This window comes from Balaenoptera physalus, assembly GCF_965194825.1.
Source record: "Balaenoptera physalus genome assembly, chromosome: 5".
Lineage (NCBI taxonomy): Eukaryota > Metazoa > Chordata > Mammalia > Artiodactyla > Balaenopteridae > Balaenoptera > Balaenoptera physalus.
Genome location: NC_138884.1, coordinates 131,982,233 through 132,002,509, shown reverse-complemented (window position 1 = coordinate 132,002,509; position 20,277 = coordinate 131,982,233). Strand labels below are relative to the sequence as shown.

General features: G+C 37.0%; 1 long non-coding RNA gene across 5 annotated transcripts in view; it reads right to left on the bottom strand.

Moving 5' to 3' along the window:
• Positions 1 to 427: 427 nt before the first annotated feature.
• Positions 428 to 20,277, bottom strand: part of LOC309661351 — a 67,387-nt gene continuing 47,537 nt past the window's right edge. For 2 of the 5 annotated variants that reach the window (XR_014263965.1, XR_014263968.1), the window contains one exon: positions 428 to 11,511. This is a non-coding gene — a long non-coding RNA (uncharacterized lncRNA). Of the gene's footprint in view, positions 11,512 to 16,080; positions 17,687 to 20,277 lie in introns of those variants that run through there. The other 3 variants (XR_014263969.1, XR_014263966.1, XR_014263967.1) reach the window with 3 other exon arrangements.

Here is a 20,277-nt window from a genome sequence, read left to right as displayed (position 1 = left end):
CGCCGCTTCCCTCTCCGCCGGCCCTAGAGCGCGGGGAGCCGAGCGGCCCGGGAGCTGGGGGTGAGGGCTGGGTGTCTCCGCGGCCGCCGCTCTCGGGAGGGCCGCCTCCCGAAGCTGCAGCGCCAGGGTTCCTTTTGCAACCGCGGGCACAGCGTCCGCTGGTCTGGCAGCAGCCGGGCCGCGGCGTCACATCTTCTACGTCTCCACCCGCGAACGCCCACCAACCCCGCAGGCCCCCGGCCCTCCTCCCTTCCTGCGCGCCGCCCCCTACTCGCTCGGCGTTTTCTGGGACCGGTCTCTGGGTCGGGCGCTCTGGCCGCAGCACGCAAGCGCGCGACCTCCGTGCTCGGGGGGAGCCCGAACGCAGGCGGGGGGCGGGGGAGGTGCGGGGATGCGGCGGGAGGCCACGGCCCGGGCCTCCGCCGCTCCGGGGGCTCGACCCCGCCGGTTCCCCAGAAGGCGCCCAGCCCAACCCCGCGCAACCCAAATCACATTAAGACTTTCTCCACACTGCGGAGCTTTTGCTGTGCAACCAGCCGTGATTCGACTTTTCAAAGTTTAGATGCAATTTTCTCCCCCATTCTTTTTCCCTGCCAGCGTTTCAAAGCGGAGAAACTATTTCCACCCCCAAAAAGCAGAGGAATCGGAAGCGAGGGAGGGTTCTGTGTCAGAATAGGTTTCGAACATCTCTCATCACCAAAAGACGAGGGTTACGCACAAGCACAAACTGTTAACCCTGAAGGCAGAGGCTGAAGTAGTTCACCAACATAAGCGAAGAAAGAGGCCAGAGGAGCGGAGCGGGTTGGGTTGCTAAGAGAAAAAGGCTTTTCTTTTACTAACCTAACTAACTTGAATTAGACAAACGTGGAAAGATGAAGATGGGCCTCAAATCCTCGTCGTAATAGAAGTATGTTAATGTCTTATTCTAGCTAAACTGTTAGGCATTTCTTGGAGGGAGGGTAGTTTACTGAAAATCCCAAACTACAAAATTGAAGTTAATTGCACTTTGCTAATTTTCAGTAGAATATATCAGGTACTACAGATTATCAAAATGTCCATCCACGGAACTTCATATACTGAGCACCTACTGTTTGCAAAGCATTTCAGTAAGTGCAGTGGGAGCTACCCAATCTTCTGGCACAGTGAGGCTGATACATGGGGAGCAAGAACAACACAAATACCAGCAGAAAGTGTCAAGGCCATAGAAGTGTAAAATTAAAGTTTCGTGAGATTTCAGATAAGGGGTAACTCAGCTTCAGGGTAGGCAGGGGGTAGGGAAAGCTTCTTGGAAGATGTGAGAATACAGAAGTTCCTCTATTTAAGAACATATTTGGTTTCAAAAGATTATCCATCAGTGCACTCGTTCATAAGTCTCCAAGAGGTGTTTTAACTCTAGATGCATTTCTAGGACGTATGAATCGATTCTTCGGAGCTTTAAAACCACGAATACTCTTCTCCGGGCTGATGTATGTTCTCTGACATCTCTCTCCAAAATGGACAGGTTTTATCTGCTTTGAAGATCTGTTAAGACAAACAGCTCCCTTCCAGATGATCTCTGTGGGTATCCTAGGGAATGCTTAAAGCTACTGCAGCATGCATCAGGTTGCCACTTAACTTTGAAATCAAGTTAGATTTGAATAAGCCTTGAACTCCGGGTCACACAAACCTGAGTATTCCAAGAGCAAAGAGATAAAAGCTAAGTCAAAATATTTTTGAACAGTAGCATCCAGAAATTTGGGGAACAGCTACAAGCAGTTAAGTAATCTGTATGCTAATAGACCACAGGTCCTGTGGAACTGCATCCCATGTACAATAACTGCTTGTTTCCTAGTTCCTTCCAAAATCAGAGGAGGAGATGTCACATGAAATGGATAAGCCAGCTCTGGGAACCTAGGTCTCCAAGACAAATAGTGTTAATTCCAAGAAGACATCATTAAGACAGTTGTCTCATGTTCCTACCCAGACTCTTCTCAACACACACCTGTACACACACAGAGAGACAGACAAAATATTCTTAGATGCAATCAATTTGCTCTCAGCTGAACCATGAGCAATCAACTTACATTCGCAATTTACCCAACTATAAGGATGAATATTAAAATAAAGATAATTTTGAAAAATAACTAGAACCAATAGGAGAATTCTATAAGATGATGAATACAAAACTCATTATTTTTAAAAACCATTAGTTTCCAGTGTTAACTATTTAGGAACCATAAAGGAAAGAGGAATTTCCCTTACAACACCAAAGTAAATTACTTTGGAATTAATAAGAATTGTTCAGAATCTAAATGATGAAAAGTACAAAGACTTAACAAGAACTTAAAAAAATTTTAAGTGTTCCTGGATGGAAACATACAGTAAAATAACAATGTCAAATACCCCAACCATATTTAAAACTTTTAAACAATATTAGTTAAAAATTTTAGCACCATTTAAAAACAATCTAACAATATTGTAAAATTCATTTGGACAAATAAACGTATAAGAATAGCAAATACTTTTTTTTTAATTGCAGGGAAAAAATCTGAAAGACTTTTAAGTGGACAAAAATGATTACTAAATATCTTCAATGGAAAATTGGGCATTGTCTAGGTTATCTGATTCTGTGGGGTCTCTGTACCTTTGTCTTTGAGCAACTTTACAACTCTTGTAAGTTGTAGATAACTGTCATGGACTGAATTGTGTCCCCACCTCCCCCAGATTCCTATGTTGAAGTTCTAACCTTCAGTGTGACTGTATTTGGAGATGGGGCCTTTTAAGTAGGTAATTAAGGTTAAATGAAGTCATAAGGGTGGGTTCTTATAATGGAGTAATTAGGCAAGAAATGAAATAAAAGGATCCAGTTTGCCAAGGAAGAAGTAAATCTATCTGTATTTGCAAAGGACACAATCTTATATATAGAAAACCCTGAAGAACACACACACACAAACACAGACACACACACAACTATCTGAGCTAATAAATGACTTCAGCAAGGTTGCAGGATACAAGATCAGTATATTAAAATCAGTTGTATTTCTTAACACTAGTAAAGGACAATCCAAAAATGAAATTAAGGAAACAATTCCATTTTCAATAGCATCAAAATAAATAAAATATTTAGGAATAAATTTAACCAAAGAAGTTCAAGACTTGTATACCAAAAACTACAAAACATTATTTGGAAGAAATTAAATAAGATGTAAATAAATGGGAAGACATCTGTATTCACAGATTGAAAGACAATATTGTTAAGATGGTAATTCTCAAATTGATCTACAGCTTCAATGCATTCTCTGTCAAAATTCCAACTTCCTTTTCTGAAGAAATTCACAAGCCAATTATGAAACTGATATGGACAGGTGAAGGACTGAGAATAGCCAAAACAGTCTTGAACAAGAAGAACAGAGTTGGAAGACTTGATTTCAAAACTTTCTACAAAGCTACAATGTATAGGACAGTGTGATACAGGATTAAGGATAGACATATAAATCAATGCAATAGAATTGAGAGTCAAAAAATGAACTCTGACATTTATGATCAACTGATTTTCAACAAGGGTGCCAAAACCATTCAATGGGGAAAGAAAAGTCTTTCCAACAAAGGTGTTGGGACTAGATATTCACGTGAAAAGAATTAATTTGGACTCCTGCCTCACACTATATTTTAAAAAATTACCTCAACATAGATCATAGACTTAAATGTAAAAACTAAAACTATGAACCCTCTTAGATGAAAACATAGGTATAAATCTTTGTGACCTTGGCTTAGGCAATGGTTTCTTAGATATGGCACTAAAGACACAAGCAACAATAGATAAATTGTACTTCATCCAAATTAGAAAGTTTTGTGTATCAAATCAGACTATAGAGAAAATGAAAGGTATCCAGAGAATGGGAGAAAATTTTGCAAATCATATATATGATGAGAGTCTAGTCTCCAAAATATATAAAGAACTGTTACAACTCAACAGTAAAAAGACAACCCAATTTAAAAGTGGACAAAGTATTTGAATAGACATTTCCCCAAAGAATCTACAAAAATAGCCAATAAGTATGTGAGAAGATGTTCAAGATAGTCATTAGTTAAATGTAAATCAAAACCACAATGAGTTATCACTTCACACCCACTAAAATAGCTATAATAAAAAACAAACAAACAAACAAAAAACAGAAAATAACAAGGGCTGTCAAGGGTGTGGAATAATTGGAACCTTCATACAATGCTGGTGGGAACATAAATATAGAGAAGAATCTGGCAGCTCCTCAAAAAATTAAACATAGAGTCACCGTATGACCTAGCAATTGCATTCATATATATATATGAAATTAAAAGTATGTTCACACAAAAACACATCAATGAATGTTCATAGCAGCATTATTCATAATAGCCAAAAAGTGGAAACTACCCAAATGTCTATCAATTGACAAATGGATAAACAAAATTTGGTATATCCATACAACGGATTATTTGACTCTAAAAACCAATGAAATACCGATACATGCTAAAACATAGATGAACCTTGTTACAGTGGGATCAGAAAAGCCAGAAAGAAGAGCATGATTCCATGTATACAAAATGTCAAGCATAGACAAAAATCCACAGAAATACAAAGCAGATATGGGGCTGCCAAGGGCTGGGAGAAGAGAGGGCTGGGGAGTGACTGCTAGCGGATGTAGGGTGTTTTTGGAGTGACGAAAAAGCTCTGCAGTTAGATAGTGGTAATGGTTGCACCACTTTGTGAATATACTAAAAAACCAGTAAATTGTACACTTAAAAATGGTGAATTTTATGGCATGTGAATTATCTTAGAAAAAAATAAAGAAATGCATGTTGAAATAAAAATGAAAATTTTCTCCTATATAGTTGAGAGAAAAAAAGAAATGATATCACCCCAGGTTGTCAAGGGCATGAACTGCCAGATGGAGGATAAATTATTGCAGCATTTTGAAAAGGCAGTTTAAAAGTGTGTGCATCAAGTCCGTAAATTTTTTTTTCTTAGCAGGTTTTTTTTTTTTTTTCACCCTACCACCTGGCATGTAGGATCTTAGTTCCCCAACAGGGATCAAAACCATGCCCCCTGCACTGGAAGCGCAGAGTCTTAACCACTGGACCTCCAGGGAAGTTACAAGTCCTTAAATATTTGAAATTAAATATCATTTGGGCCAACAGTTTTGGTGCAAGAAATTTACTCTAAAGAAAAAAGTCACAGACACGTACATTTAGCAACCTTGGTGCTTATTACAACATTGATTATAATAAGGAAAAAATGAAGGATAATCTAAATAATTAAAGGTGAACAAATTAATTTAAATAAATCATGTCATAGTCATAGAAACCAATGTGTTCCATGTAGCCACAGAGACAGCTTTGTAGGAGAATTCATAACATGGAAAAATACTTGTAATATACATATTGTTAATTGAAAGTAGTTTACAAAACTATAGAATAATATCCCATTTGTTATATACTCCCAAACTCATATTAGAATGAGATATATTTAAATGTTAGTACTGATACCTTGGATGGTCAAATTGTTTTTATTTTATAAAAATAACCTCTGGCTACTCACTATTACATAAAACTTATTATCTAAAATTGTATCTTGTTTATTTGTTTCCTTATATTATATATTATCAGTCCCCTCACTTCAATGGAATACAAAGTTCCTTAAAGGAGAGATCTTTTTGCCCTAAACATTGCTGTATCCTTGGACCTAGTGGCACTAAGCAGTCTGAACAAATATATATATATATTTTAAATGAACACATGCACTAATTTCATTTTAGAAAGTTGTTTTTGAAAACCAAACTCCTCGTCTACATTATGTATGGGTATGGTCAATGGCTGTGGAACTCTAAATGTTAACCGTTTTTGAATGAAATCACACCAAGCCCATCCTTATGAAAGCTTACTAAAATATACAAATTACTGACTTCTAAAGCCCTGGTACATCGAAATCATCTAGTCAGTTCTAGAGTCATCATGATGACCATCAGCTGTGGTATAATAGAGGGAGCACCTCTATCTCCACGAGAGGTAATAAAAGGTTACTGTTTATCTTCTATGCCCAGGTGGCAGATTCTGGTCTCACCCAGAATGATGATCTGTGCTTTATGTGGATTTTGTGTCCTTGATTTTTAAAAACAGATAAATAAACAACGAACACACCGAAGTTCCTGAAATAGCCAAGGCTTAATTATGTCACCTTCAGTCAGTTTATTTTTAAATAGTGTATTGTCACTCTAAATAGACAGTCAAGCTACAATCATGCACTATTTTCAGATGTCTATGACTATATTAATCAAGTGACCAGTCTCCTCTCATAGACTTTGATTTTGCCTTCCCAAGATCAACTCCTAAATTCAGAAAAATAAAAACTTCATGATGTCTTTTACCTTTAAATTATCTTGGGCTTCCCTGAGGGCCACTGGACAACCACAAGGACTTATTCTTTGACCTTTTAAAAGAGAGGGATGCTGGAAGTAACTAGGTTTATTCATATGTTCTATGTTTTTTAATTAGCTCAACACTATAGTAAGAGTTGGATGAAAAAGCTATTGAATCAGAGGAGCTCAGCCTTCCTTATATTAATTTCATTCAAATAAATTGTTGTTAATAATAAATATATTTCAAAGATGGCCCCTTACAGAAAGACCCTGCTAATCTTTATCTTCTGTGTGGTCTGCTCAGATTAGAGAGATTCGAATATCATTGTCCATTTGTTCTTATTTGACAGTGTAAAGGGGGCATCCTGACCGTCAATTCAAGGCACTTTTTTTTTTTAATGTGCAAAAAATAGCAGAAAAAACCCCTGTCATCTTAAAGCAACTGTGTAAAAAGCAGGAACCTGAATTTACCTTTGGGACAGACCGCTCCTTGGTTTTGGGAAAGCTATATGAACAAACCCTTCAATTATATAAATTTAACACAAGTATCCACCACTAATGCTGCCTCCCTCCCTGCTCTAAACCCAAGTCAAAAGATAAATGACAAACGGAAATTATGCAGTATCTGTGACATCAAAGTTAAACTAAAAAACAAAGAGACCTTAAATATCAGTGAGAAGAGACTCACTGGCAAAGGAACATGAACAAGTAGTTCATAGAAAAAGAAATATAAATAAAATATATAGATTAATACATAATATTTACATAAAGAAGCCTTTTAAAATATATAAACAAAATATAAAACATTCGAGGGAAAGAAATACATTGTTTTATTTCTCAGATGGGCACAGTCAAAAAGTTTAACATATAGGATTAGAGAGTTGAAGGAAACAGGTACTCTTTCACTGCTGGTGGGAGATCGATCAGCAATAGCATTCAATATTTGAAATAAGTGTATCTTTTAATTCAGCAATTTCTTGTCTAGGAATTTATCCTACAGACATATTCACACACATGCACAAAGATGTGTGAACATACATACTTCAGCTTTGCTTGTGGTTGCAAAGACTGGAAATAAACAACAAAATGCTCATCATTAGAGGCTTATGAAAAAAATTATGTGGAGTCATTCATTTAATGTTTTTTGAGAGCCCATCATTACCAGATGCAATTTATAAAGAACTATTGCAGTTTTTTTTTTTAATGAAGTCAATCTATATACATGGCTATGGAATGATCTAGGTATACTGAAAAAGTAGAAAATAAGTGAAAAATGTAAGGCATACTACAATGTGTTTAGCATGCTTCCATTTTCATGAAGGGAAAACATGCATATGCCTGCAATATATTGGGTTGGCAAAAAAATGCCTTTGGTTTTTAAGTAAAAACAAAAGACAACATTTTTCATTTTCACCAAGAACTTTATTGAACAACATATTCACCCTTTTGTTCCATTACCTTCTGCCATTTTTCAGGCAACTTCATAATTCCATTTTCCCAAAACTTTTTATCTTTTGGAACAGCGAACTGTTCCAAGTGCCTTTTACAGTCCTCCAGGGAATTGAAATTTTTTCCATTAAGAGAATTTTGTAAAGACTGAAATCAATGGAAATCCGAAGGTGCAATATCTGGTGAATACAGCAGATGAATCAGAACTTCCCAGCCAAGCTGTAACAGTTTTTGCCTGGTCATCAAAGAAACATGTGGTCTTACGTTATCCTGATGGAAGATTATGCGTTTTCTGTTGACTAATTCCGGACACTATTCATCGAGTACTGCTTTCAGTTGGTCTCACTGGGAGCAGTAGTTGTTGGAATTAATTGTCTGGTTTTCCGGGAGGAGCTCATAATGGAGGACTCCCTTTCAATCCCGCCATATACACAACATCACCTTCTTTGGATGAAGACCGGCCTTTAGTGTGGTTGGTGGTTGTTCATTTCACTTGCCCCATGATCTCTTCCGTTCCACATTATTGGACAGTATCCACTCTTCATTGCCTGTCACAATTTGTTTTCAAAACGGAACGTTTTCGTTATGTTTAAGTAGAGAATTGTATGCGGAAATACAGTCAAGAAGGTTTTTTCGCTTAACTTATGAGGAACCCAAATATCAAAGTGATTCACATGACCAAGCTAGTGCAAATGATTTCAACGTTTGATTTGGATATTTTGAGTATGTCGGCTGTCTCCCGCGTGGTGTAACATTGATTGTTCTCAATTAATGTCTCGATTTGATTGCTATCAACTTCAACTGGTCTACCCGACTGTGGAGCATCGTCCAGTGAGAAATCTCCAGCACGAAACTTTGCAAACCAATTTTGACACGTTCCATCAGTCACAGCACCTTCTCCATACACTGCAGAAATCTTTTTTTGCGTTTCAGTTGCGTTTTAACCTTTCTTGGAATTAGAAAGCATAATATGCCGAAAATGTTGCTTTTTTCTTCCATCTTCAATATTAAAATGGCTACACAAAAATTCACCAATATTGATCATTTTTTAAAAAATACACGCTGATATGACAGCTGTATACAGTACACAGTATACAGATTGTATTGTATCACAATACAATCTAACAAAATTGTTTCGAATGAAGTTAAAGACAACTAAGTGCTACTAGAGGCATCGTACAGAAAAAAACGAATGAACATTTTGGCCAACCCAATACGTGCTTTTATAGATACAGAATATTTCAGGAGTGTCTGCCTCTGGGGACTGGAATCTGCAGTTAAAGGCAGACTTCTCATTGTACTGTTTTTGTACTACTTGATTTTTTTAAACCATATTCATGTACTAACTTTTCCTACTTATTTGAAAACATATGTAATGAGAAAAATATAATAATTTGAGGTAAAATTCCTCAATAAAATACAGAAAGTAAATGCAGAGCATCCATAAAGTAAAGATGCCCCGTGTCACCTCTGGCCATGTCCTGTAGGACTCCAGGGACGGCCCTCTGCTGACTTCTGCACTCCACCTTATCCTCCCCGTTGGAAAGTGGCTGCAGTTGTATTTTGAGAGAAGATCTTTGTAAGTATCCCTTCATCCACTTATTGCCTCGCTCCTCAAAGTTGGACTCTGAGGTATTTTAATTTTCAGTTCCATTATAAGAGATAAAACCAAAATTCATACTGAATATGAAGGGATGAGGGCCCAGAAATAGGCCACATCACGGAATAGGAGAGAGCATGGATTGATTTGGTGCCCATTACCCAAATGTCCACAAGGGCACGTTGAGAATCTTCCAGTGAGAAGATGTTCCTGGACTTTCTCAGGCAGCTAATGTCTTATAATTGGGTTTCTTATTTCTTAATTTACCATTTCTATAAAATGAAGGAGTATTTTTTTAATGTGAGCTTAAGGATGTTTTCCTTTTAAACATTTTTATTGACACCTTGAATTAGGTTTCTTTTCATTCTTTTTGTTGTTGGGGTTTAACTGGTTAAAAATTAACTTTGTACACTAATACAAAGGTATACAATATCTTCGTGAAAAATGAAAGCATTACAGATAATGGTGAGCGTATCCTTTGGACTCCTCCCCCAATCCCATTCACTTCCCTCTTCTTCCCAGATGAAACCATTTTTCTCAGTTTGGGGTGTATCACTTCCGATTTTTCTTTGTGCATTTACATGCATATGTGTACCATAGAAAAGATACAGTGTTGTTTAGTATGAGTGTATGTATCTTTACATAAATGGTATCACGTTTCCCTAACTTTCAGTAACTTGTGTTTTCGCTCAGTGTATGTCTTAGAATTCTTTCCATGATAATTAAACATGGATCTACCTTGTTCACTTTAATGGCTACAGAGTATTCCAGAGTCCTTAATTATTTCCTGACTGATGTACATTTAGGTTTTACACAAGTCTTGGCCACTACAAACAGTGCTGCGATGACCATCTTTGTACGTATCTCCATGTGCGTATATTTAACTTTTTCTCCAGAGTTACCTAGTGATGGATTTATTGGGTTCCTGCATTTTCAACTTTAATTTTAAAATACATTGCCAAATTCACCTCCAAAGTAACTGTACTGTGTTATATTCTGACCAGTGAACAGTGCTCGTGCCTTCATAGAGGTGCCATTCTTGCTAAAGTTTTAGCATCATAAAGCTGGAAATGCTAATTAGTAGTACAGATGATAAAATTAAAATTTAAAAGCCTTTCTACAAGTAAGAAGGATTAAGATAAAATTAGTAGACATAGTAAAGTTCTACTTCTAAGTTTAAAAAAAGAATAAATTGAGCAAGTATAGCATGGCAGAATCTGGCTTAGAAAAAAGTCACGTAAAAAATATCACATGGAAGTTAAAAATTCAATGGCCTAATCCCAGGCTTACAATCCCCGTGCAAATCTGTACCTCTGATTGTCCATGATTTGAAAATAAAGGTGATCATTGCTGTTGGTATACTGAAAAAAGAAAAATAAAAGATCACATGATTAGTAGAAACCAATAGGGTAAATAATTGCCCCCAAAACTACCATAACTGGGCTTCATTAATAGATGTTTAGTGAGCAGATAAGAGGGTACAATTTCTCTGGACTTTGAATACATCACATATGGAACATTAATATCTTAAGGGGACATTGACAGGACAGAGTTTTCAAGATAGGGCAACACTGATTACCATAATCATGCAAATTCCCACTTTTCATCAGGTTCTTTTATGCAAAGGCTGAATAAAAGTTCATTACAGCAAGAAGCTGAAGAAACACTCTTCCTTCAGTTCTCCAAAGAGAGTTTCTACTTATTATGGACTCTTTGTCAGCCTTTCTAGATACAGGAGAATGGACCACCATAGGGTTCTTCCATCTCTACAGTTCTAAGATTCTTTATCTTTTCTTGGATATACTTCTGTTTTCCCAGAAATGTTCCCAGACGTCAGTAGCTTTAACCTGACTACATATGGTAATGTGTACCAAATTTAGAAATATTTTAAACTCCAACCCACCCAAACTGGCTAACTATAGCCAGTGTTTATTTATGTTCAGAGGAGAGGATTGAATATTTTTCTCTTTCATCTCAGAGGAAGCATCAGCTTCATCGTAGTCCAATTTACTATACCTTCAGCCAAAACTATGACTTTCTTTGTAACTCTTCAGCCAGTGACCTCAAGCCTGACCTACAGCAGTCATCTCCCTGGGGATGAAAAAGGTCATTTAAACACTTCAGCCCCTAGTCATTAGGAGAATACAAAATTTCATTTCAAATTAGTGTTCTTAAGGTTAAGTTCTTCTCACAAAAATAATACAGAAAGGAGTAGTGATTAAAAAACAAAAACAAAAACTGGAACCAGTGTTGACTAGACTTGAAATTTTCAACTGTTCTCTCAATATTCCTTCTATGATAGGAAAATGCATTTCATTAATTTAAACTCTCCAAAACAATATGCTGTCTGAAAAACTAACATTTGACCAGTAGTTAACTAATAGAATAATGAAGTTATATTAAAGATTCTATTTAAAACCATTGCAATTCAAATAGGCTGAGATAAAGTTAATGTTTTCACTATCCATGTAAAAGGCAAACATAGTTAGGAAAAGCATATTGATTATTATAAGGACAACTATTTTAAAACTTTAGCATTATGTATATGTACGAACAGCAAATGAGTACTAATTTCCAATTTTTCCTGTTTATTTATTATAGAGCATCTGGACATCTCTCTACCTTACATGTCTATTTAGAAAAACAATTTGAGGGGACTTGCCTATTAAAAGACAGAAGAGCTTAAAATTATAAAAATGAGCAACACATGTCACTTAAAAGGACAGAACTAATTGTACCAGGAGCTGGATCTTTACATTAACTGATCACTGAATTTATCTCTAATCTTTCTGGCAGACAAGGCAATGAGGGAAATAAGATGTGTTCTAAAATGTGTGCTATTTGATAAGAGCTCACTGAAAAGATAACTCTTTCCTGGCATCAATTCTCTTAGAAACCTGTTAAGTGACTCTTTATAAAGGGAGCAGTAAGTAACGTAAATGCCAATATTTTGAACTGTAATTTTGCCAAAGATTAAGAAAATATTCTTCAGATTGCCTTAATAGAGCCAAGTTCAACATTCAGTTATAACTTGGTGAAAGCATTCCTGCAGAGGATTTAAAAAATGTATTTCAGGAACATTGTATTCTGTTGATCTAATTTAATGCAAGAACAGATTTTATGTAATTTAGAAGAGCAGTTGAATAAAACACTCTTTAGGTCTTCTCTCTCAAATATCAGTTACCCCATGCCCAATTATATACTTATTACTCTTATTATTTCTTACAACTACAAGAATGTTCATGAAGGTAAGCACAAAGAAGAAAGTATTGCTGTAATATCCCTAGCCAGCAATTATCATGCTAACATTTTCTGGTGTATCCTTCATAGATGGTGGATAAGGATAGAGATCTATAAATAGTTTTGTTTAGTTTTTACCAAATTGGGTCATATTGGACACATTTTTATAACATTTTCCATTAACCAGTATATTATGAACATTTCTACATGTCATTAAGTAGTTTTCTATACCTTTATTCTTAATGCCATTGTATTATTGCATTGCATGGATATACAATAATTTACTTAATCCACTGCTTGTGGACATTTAGGTAGTTCTCACTGTTTAAATTATATCTTACTGTATAATTCTAATTACTTTCTTAGGACTAATTCTTTGCTCTTAGCTCCTTTTGATTTCCCTTTCACAGGGCTCATTGCACTTGTAATTATTTGTGTGATGTCTATTCACCCACTGATAGAATATAATTTCCAGCCCTTGATATAGAAGACACTCAATAAATACTTTTGATTAAATAAATGAATGTTTTAAGACTTCGGGGTACATTTTATCAAGTTTGTTTGAAAACGTTGTGTCAGTTTACACTTTTCCTGAAAGCATGATGAGAGTCCCTCTTTTTTCCATATTCACTTTGGGTATCATCTCGGCCATCACCTTGACGTGCAAAAAATATCAGTTCACCACTGTTTTAATTTAGATTTTTAAATTTTTTCATAAGTTTGGCAAGTGCTAAGAAAAGGTCATTTCAATGTTATCTGGAAAGTGCCTAAAATACCAGTGTTCAAAGCAACACTCTCTGGTCTAAGTTACCAGATTCACAGACAATAACTTCAGGGTATAAATATTCGGAATTTTGACTTTTAGTCTGGAAAGGAAAGATTTTCATCTGCACAGAGGTGGACCATAGGGATTCCTATGAGCCTGACATTTGGGGAAAGAGACAGGAAAAGCCAGTCAGGTACCTGTGCCTTTTAATTGTTCTTTTCTGCTCATCACATTTCCATACGACATGCATTTTTAAAGGAACAAAAGATAAAATATTCATTGACCATTTTTCTTGGTCAGTTATTATAAGCGCTTAATTTAAATTTATTTTTCCTCTTAATGTGTTCACTTCTCTCCCCCATTTCCTGATACACTTTGAATAAATCCCACTGTGCAGTCATATCCACCTCACATGTATTAAGTACTGTTAGTGACATCAGTGTGTAGGCTGCAAAAAATACCTAACTTTTGAGAGGAGTTAGTCATGCAATTTGTGTGGCCCTGTCATCACTTAAAGCCATCACATTAAAAACAAAAACCAAACCAAAATTTAAAAAAAAACAAAAAAACTACATCACTCATCCTGAGCAAAATGACACAGATTTCTTCATTTTGCAGTTGCTGAGGGTGTCAATTCTCTTGAGAGTCTACGATCTAATTCACACCCATAAATCACGGGTCATGGCTTCTGATGGGTGATGGCATCAGTGCCTAGGGCCAGCTCATTCTGATATTTCCAGAAGATGTTCTGGTATAATGATGAAACATTCAAAGAGTAAACGGAAGTTGATACTTCAAGACAGCTGCTTGCGAGTGTACTTTCAACATCATTGTTCACACATAAAATGAAAAGGGAGGATACTAGCAATTTACGGCACCGAAACTGAACTCTTTAAGAGACACAGCAAAAAGAAAGACCATGTGTTCAAGGCGTTGATATCATATAGTTGAGATAGGTTGTCTTGCACAGGATATGTCAATAAGACCTGTTACTGCCCAAACCTCAAGTAGACCGTCAGTTTTCTCAGGGAATTCTACCATATTGCCTTGGTCGCTTAACTCTTTCAATCTCTGAGACCATTTCACACTTCTCCTTTTATCTTAAACTTCCAACAAACCCCATTCTTAGTTGACTCCTCGTTTTGTTTCTTATTTCACTGAAGGTAATGGAATCAATCAGAATAGAATTCCCTCAACTTCCCACCATCAAACAGCCAACCTACTTGTATCTGCTCCCATGTACTCTATGTGGCCCTTGACCTGCCCCTTGCCCACCTCTACCTGAGTGTGGGCTCACATTTCCTCTCCCTTGCTGAAAGGCTTTTCTCCAGCATCAGTTTTGCTCCTTCCCAGTAGATCATAAAAATATGATCAGCATAAAAATATGTAGCTCTTTCCCTAACTTCATAAAAGCCCCTCCCTTCCCTTGGCCCAGACCTTTCCAGATACCACCCCATTTTCTGCTTCCCTCTAAAGCAAAATTCCTCAAGCGTTGTCTAATTGTTGCTTCTTCTGCTTCCACCCATTTGTTTCTCTGTTTTGAGCCTTTGATTTCATTTATTGCTTAAGCAACTGTATGACAACAAAAGTGATGACTGCAAAAAAGACTTCATCCACATTCCACTAGCCTAAGACATCAGTTCTTGTTTTATTTGTGCTCGCTTTTTGTACATTGGTGTATGCCCTTTTTTACCCTGTTCCAATCATAGACTAGGAATATTTTTTTATGCTACTCTCCTTGCTTAACGGTATAATTTCCTATCTTGCTACACAATTTAAAGAATTCGTATTTTAAGAATTAAATTTCATCTAGTTGATATGTGTATAATTCATTTCACCATCCACTATTTTCGGCCATTTAGATGGTATTTTACCATTGTTACAAATACTGCTGTGGTTAAGCACTTCATGTACCTAATTTACCAGTAGCCTTTGTATGAATTGTTCATCCATGTCTATTGTAGAGAAGTCATTTAAAATGTGGTATAGCTATCCTATGATATAGTGGCTGGTATTCTATCTACTATGGAAGAAGTATAAGATCCTCCATAATATCATGTCACCTCAAGTTGGACCTGGGATGGGAGGGTGGTTGCCTCATCTTCTTCCTGGTTACACTTCACCACTGTTCTTTCAAGCCCTGATGGCATGGGTCATTCAGTGGCCATCTTCAAGATTCTCCAGGCCAGAAGTAGACACAGTGTCCAGGTTCTGGCATGCCCCATATTTCAGGAGATCACATTACTATCCCAAGAACTCTCTGTATGCATTACTTTGGTGGCATCACCTGATTAGACCTGTGTGGTCTGCAACTCAGCAAGCATCCAGCCAAGGAACTGGACACAAGTCACCTCATTTACAATCTCTGTGCATCTCCTCAAGTGCTTCTCTCCAGGAATATTATTTTCCTTAAGGCCTAAAAATCACTTTTCCCCATCCCCAAATCTTTCTTTACATAGACTAGGGAGAGGAGGGTACTGGCTGGCGTGCCCATTAGTAAGCCCTGCAGGGATATTCTGGCAGCTTGACCTCCAGATAGTTCTCTTATGGGAGAACATTTGTCTCCATCTGCTCCCCAGTGTTGGGTCTAGTGTAAATCTCACAACTTCTGGATAATGGGAAAATCCTATTAATATCCTATTACTATTACGTACCTTTCCTTTCTTCGAAGTTTTCCTTGTTGCTTTAATTTTGGTGCAGTTCTTGTAAACAGTATGTATGGCAAGTATGTTGTCTGCTTGCTACTCTGGACCCACCATTCACCCTTCTGGTCCCTGCAAAAGGGCTGACTTGTAGGGACCACACCAACTTCTTCCCTTGCTCTCTGGCTAAATCAAGGGAGGGAGACTGAAGTTAATTCTTGGCTCCTTCCTGTGATGTCACCCCTATGACCTTCAACTAAGAGTCACTGCTCCTCTCTGGGTGTCCTACTCTACATGATTCTTTCCAGGTTCTGGGAATCCCACCCTCCCTTTGTCCTTTTGGGCCTAGGCGTGGGAGCAGCTCTGCTGGTATTCACCCAGTATAACACTATGCCTTGTAGTTCTTTCACTCCCCAGGCACACCTTCCAGAGTAGGCCTTTCTCAAATTATCCTGTTTCCAATGTGTCATCTTACTGAGGCCCTGCCTGATACAGAATATAATTGAATTTGATTTTCAAACTCAATCTGAGAGTTTTTGCCTTTTGATAGGAGAATTTCACAATTGTAGTGAAAATTTATATACTTAATTTTATTTCTTCCACTTTATTGTACATTTGTATACTTTCTTTTCTCTCTTTTCCTCACTCTTATTAGATTGCTAAGGTTTCCTTTTATCTTTTTCTCCTCCACTCATAAATTGGATCTCCATTCTGCTACTCATAACTTTCCTGGCTATAGCAGTTATTTTTGTATTTCTATGGATATGTGAAAATTAAATAATGTCCTCCAATTTGCTCATTCCCTACCAGACATATATTTTTTCAATTTTACTAATAGTTGTCTTCCCAACTGTAATAATTATATCTTTCTATTGATGGATCAAAAACTAAGTAACAACTATGCCTTCCTACCACACTCTATTACTAGCTTAATGCTTCTCCACTTCTTCCACTGAAATGAAACCTTTAGAACATTTAACTGCCCATACCCTCCCTATTGCCCAAATCTTGAGTTTGTATGAGATAATTATAGGATTTCAATCCCAGACAGTCATCAAGTTTTTCCTCACAGAATCTCTCTTCTGTTTCAAAATTCTTACCAGAGTATAATCTCCAGTTAACTGTCATATTCCATTTCGATATAATTGTAAATATTATGAAATTCATTGTTCATCAATGTTTCCTGAACTTTTCATCTTCCCTATCATGAGATTTGATTTTCATTTGGTTAGAAAATTTTCTCAGAAAGGTACACAGGTAGGATATTTTCGGAGCCTTTGCAACACACCAAAACTTCTTTACTTTGCTCTCACGTGGGGATGAGAACTTCCCTTGATAGAGGGATATTGCCAGTGGTCTGTAAATATAAATGCAAATTGTCTGATTCAACCAAGGTTACAGATAAGAAGTCTATTATTAGTCTAGTTATCTTTCCATTACCAATTGCCTTTGAAAGTTTTGTTCTTTGTCTAGAAGCCTTGTAAGATTTTCAACTATGATGCCAAATGGTGATTTCCTAAATCCATCATTCCTTCCACATTCATTAGTGAGCATTATATATATAGTGTTGTATACTGTAAGGAAAAGCTTTTTCTTCTCATTCATTCATTCATTTTTGTATATTAGTATGAACTCACGGATGCTTAATTTATTCAGTAGGCAATATCTGTTTCTATCGTTGTTTACTGACCCTCAAATTGTCCCGGATTTGCCTAGCCCCTTTAGGCTGGCTTTCAGTTCTTTTGACATATTCTCATCATTCTTTGAACACTTCTGTACTTTCTGGCACACACACAAAAATTTTCCAGGCTTATCTTATACTTTTCCAACCCCAGCCCTGGAATCAAGTATATCTTCAAAGAGCTCTGGGCCTTTTTTTGTTTTGTCTGTTTTTCTTTTGTTATTTTTTTGCAGAGAATGGTATTTAGTAACAGATCTGAACAGTAGGTACACTCAATGTTTTTGCAATGGCATTGCCCTTAGGCTCTCTCAATGGAAAGAGCTAGGGCATGTATATCTACACACACACACACACACACACACCCCTATACACATATACTATCGAAAACACAAAATGACTGATATATCCAATTCTAATTTTACATACCGCAGGGTTTATTCCAGTTTTCTCCCTTTCCATATTTGTAAATCCTTTTTCTAAGAGGGAGAAGCCTGGCCCCCATAACCCCAATATATTTGTTTGTTGGATCAACCCCCAAGGTCATCAGTCTCTTCTCATCCCCACTGCCCCCTGAGTGGGCATCCTCCTCACCTTGTTCTGCAATCGCCCACATGTACGGATGCTGTCCTTATCTTGTGTGGGCGCACATGCCACACCATTGCTACAACCCCACTCCATGCAAAGGCCTCTCTCATCCCTTTTGGGTACCACCTCCTTGCGCTGGGCCACTAGCACCCACTCTCCAATGTGGATGCTTACTTTTGCTCAATTTCACCTACTGGCTTTAGGACAAAATTATTTAGGCAAGAAAGAAGGAAGGAAAGAAGGAAGGAATGAAGGCAGGCATTTAGAAAAAAAAATTATCTATCTATACATATATGTGTATGTATATGTATACCTATATTTATATGTATATATTCTAAAACTCCCATCAACATATTTGATGCCCTTTATTACTTTATTTTCTTTTTCTTATTACCAAAGCAAGTCATATAAGCAATGTAATACTGATAAGTGTAGGAAAGGAAAAACTTTTTCTTCTACCCTCTCAGGTTTTGTATCTGGGAGCCTACAATTAAACTGAGAAAAGACAGATTAATAGGAGGAAAACTGTGTGTTTCTTTATAGATGTTAATATTTTCACATGCACAGGGGCTTCAACAAAAAAGTGAAAACCCAAAGAATCAGTTAAACCAGTGGACTTATGTCTGTATCGTTTTTAACAAAGGGTAATAACTTGTGGAGAAGTGAGCAAAGGAAAAGTGGTTTGGGGCCTCTGTGGGTAGTAAACTGTGGAAAGATGACTAGGAAATATATGGGAGACAAAGCTTGTTTAGTTAGGCAGATAAGAGCTATATTTCTCCTCTTCCTGGAGAGGAAAGCACATTTACAAATGGAAATTTATATCACCTTTATGAAGGGAAATTTATGCCCTGGTTTTAGGCAGAAAGGGGGAGGCAAAGAGTTCTTCCTATGTCACCTCTTCTCAATTGCCTTCAGCTCAAAATAATCCTTATGCCAAAGTAGCATATTTTGGGGTGGTATGTTCTGATTCCTTTCACAAGCAAAAAGAAGAAAGTAAAGAGTACTTCTAACTGGGCCAGCTGCATGGGCATGTGACCTGTGCAGTCACGCAGAGCCCTGCACTCAGAAGGCTCCTGTACTTGGTTCAATGCTCTGCTGTCACCATCCTGAAATTCTTGGTAATTGTTGAACAAGTGTAGGGGAGGGAAAAAAACGTTCCCTCTATCCTTTTGAGTTCTTGGTTGAGGCCCCCTTGTTAATAAAAAACAGATTAACAAGAGAAAAAAAAAAACCCAGAAATTTATTAACATGTATACTTCATGTATATGTGGAAGATACCCAGGGAAAATGAGTAACTCTCCAGATGGCCCAAGCCACTACCTTAAATACCATCTTCTGCTAAAGACAGGGAGAGACCAGTTACGGGAAGTTACCAGGAAAAGCAAGGTAAACAAGGGTAAAATTTGTTATGCAGATTGAAGTCTGTGCCTTCCCTATTATTAGTAAGATTCTCTTGTGATTTAGTCAACCTGAGATTCCTGGTACTGAGAGGCACAGAGATTTCCTTTATAAATGTAAATGTCCCTTACAAAAGGGTAACTTCTCTGTTTTAGAGCTTTTGCCCTGTCTGCAGGCTCTCAAAAATAATCAGTTTAAGGTAATTAATCCCTATGCCAAAGAGGTATATTTTGGGGTGGTATATTTGCTACCCTTCACAAGGGTCCCTGCATTTTCATTTAACTTCCATCATTCCTTTCTAAGAAAGTATGCATGTTTTTATTTTTATATATTTTAAAATGAAATCACAGGTGCATTTTACATTATCTACTTTTTTCAGCTGAAAAGTTTGTTTGATATGTCAATATGGTATATGTTCAGCATTGTTTTTAATGCCTGCATAATATTTAATTATATGGATGTACTATTAACTTATTTAACTAATTACTTATTACTGCACACATAGATTATTTCTACCTATTAAACATAGATTATTTCTAGCTTTT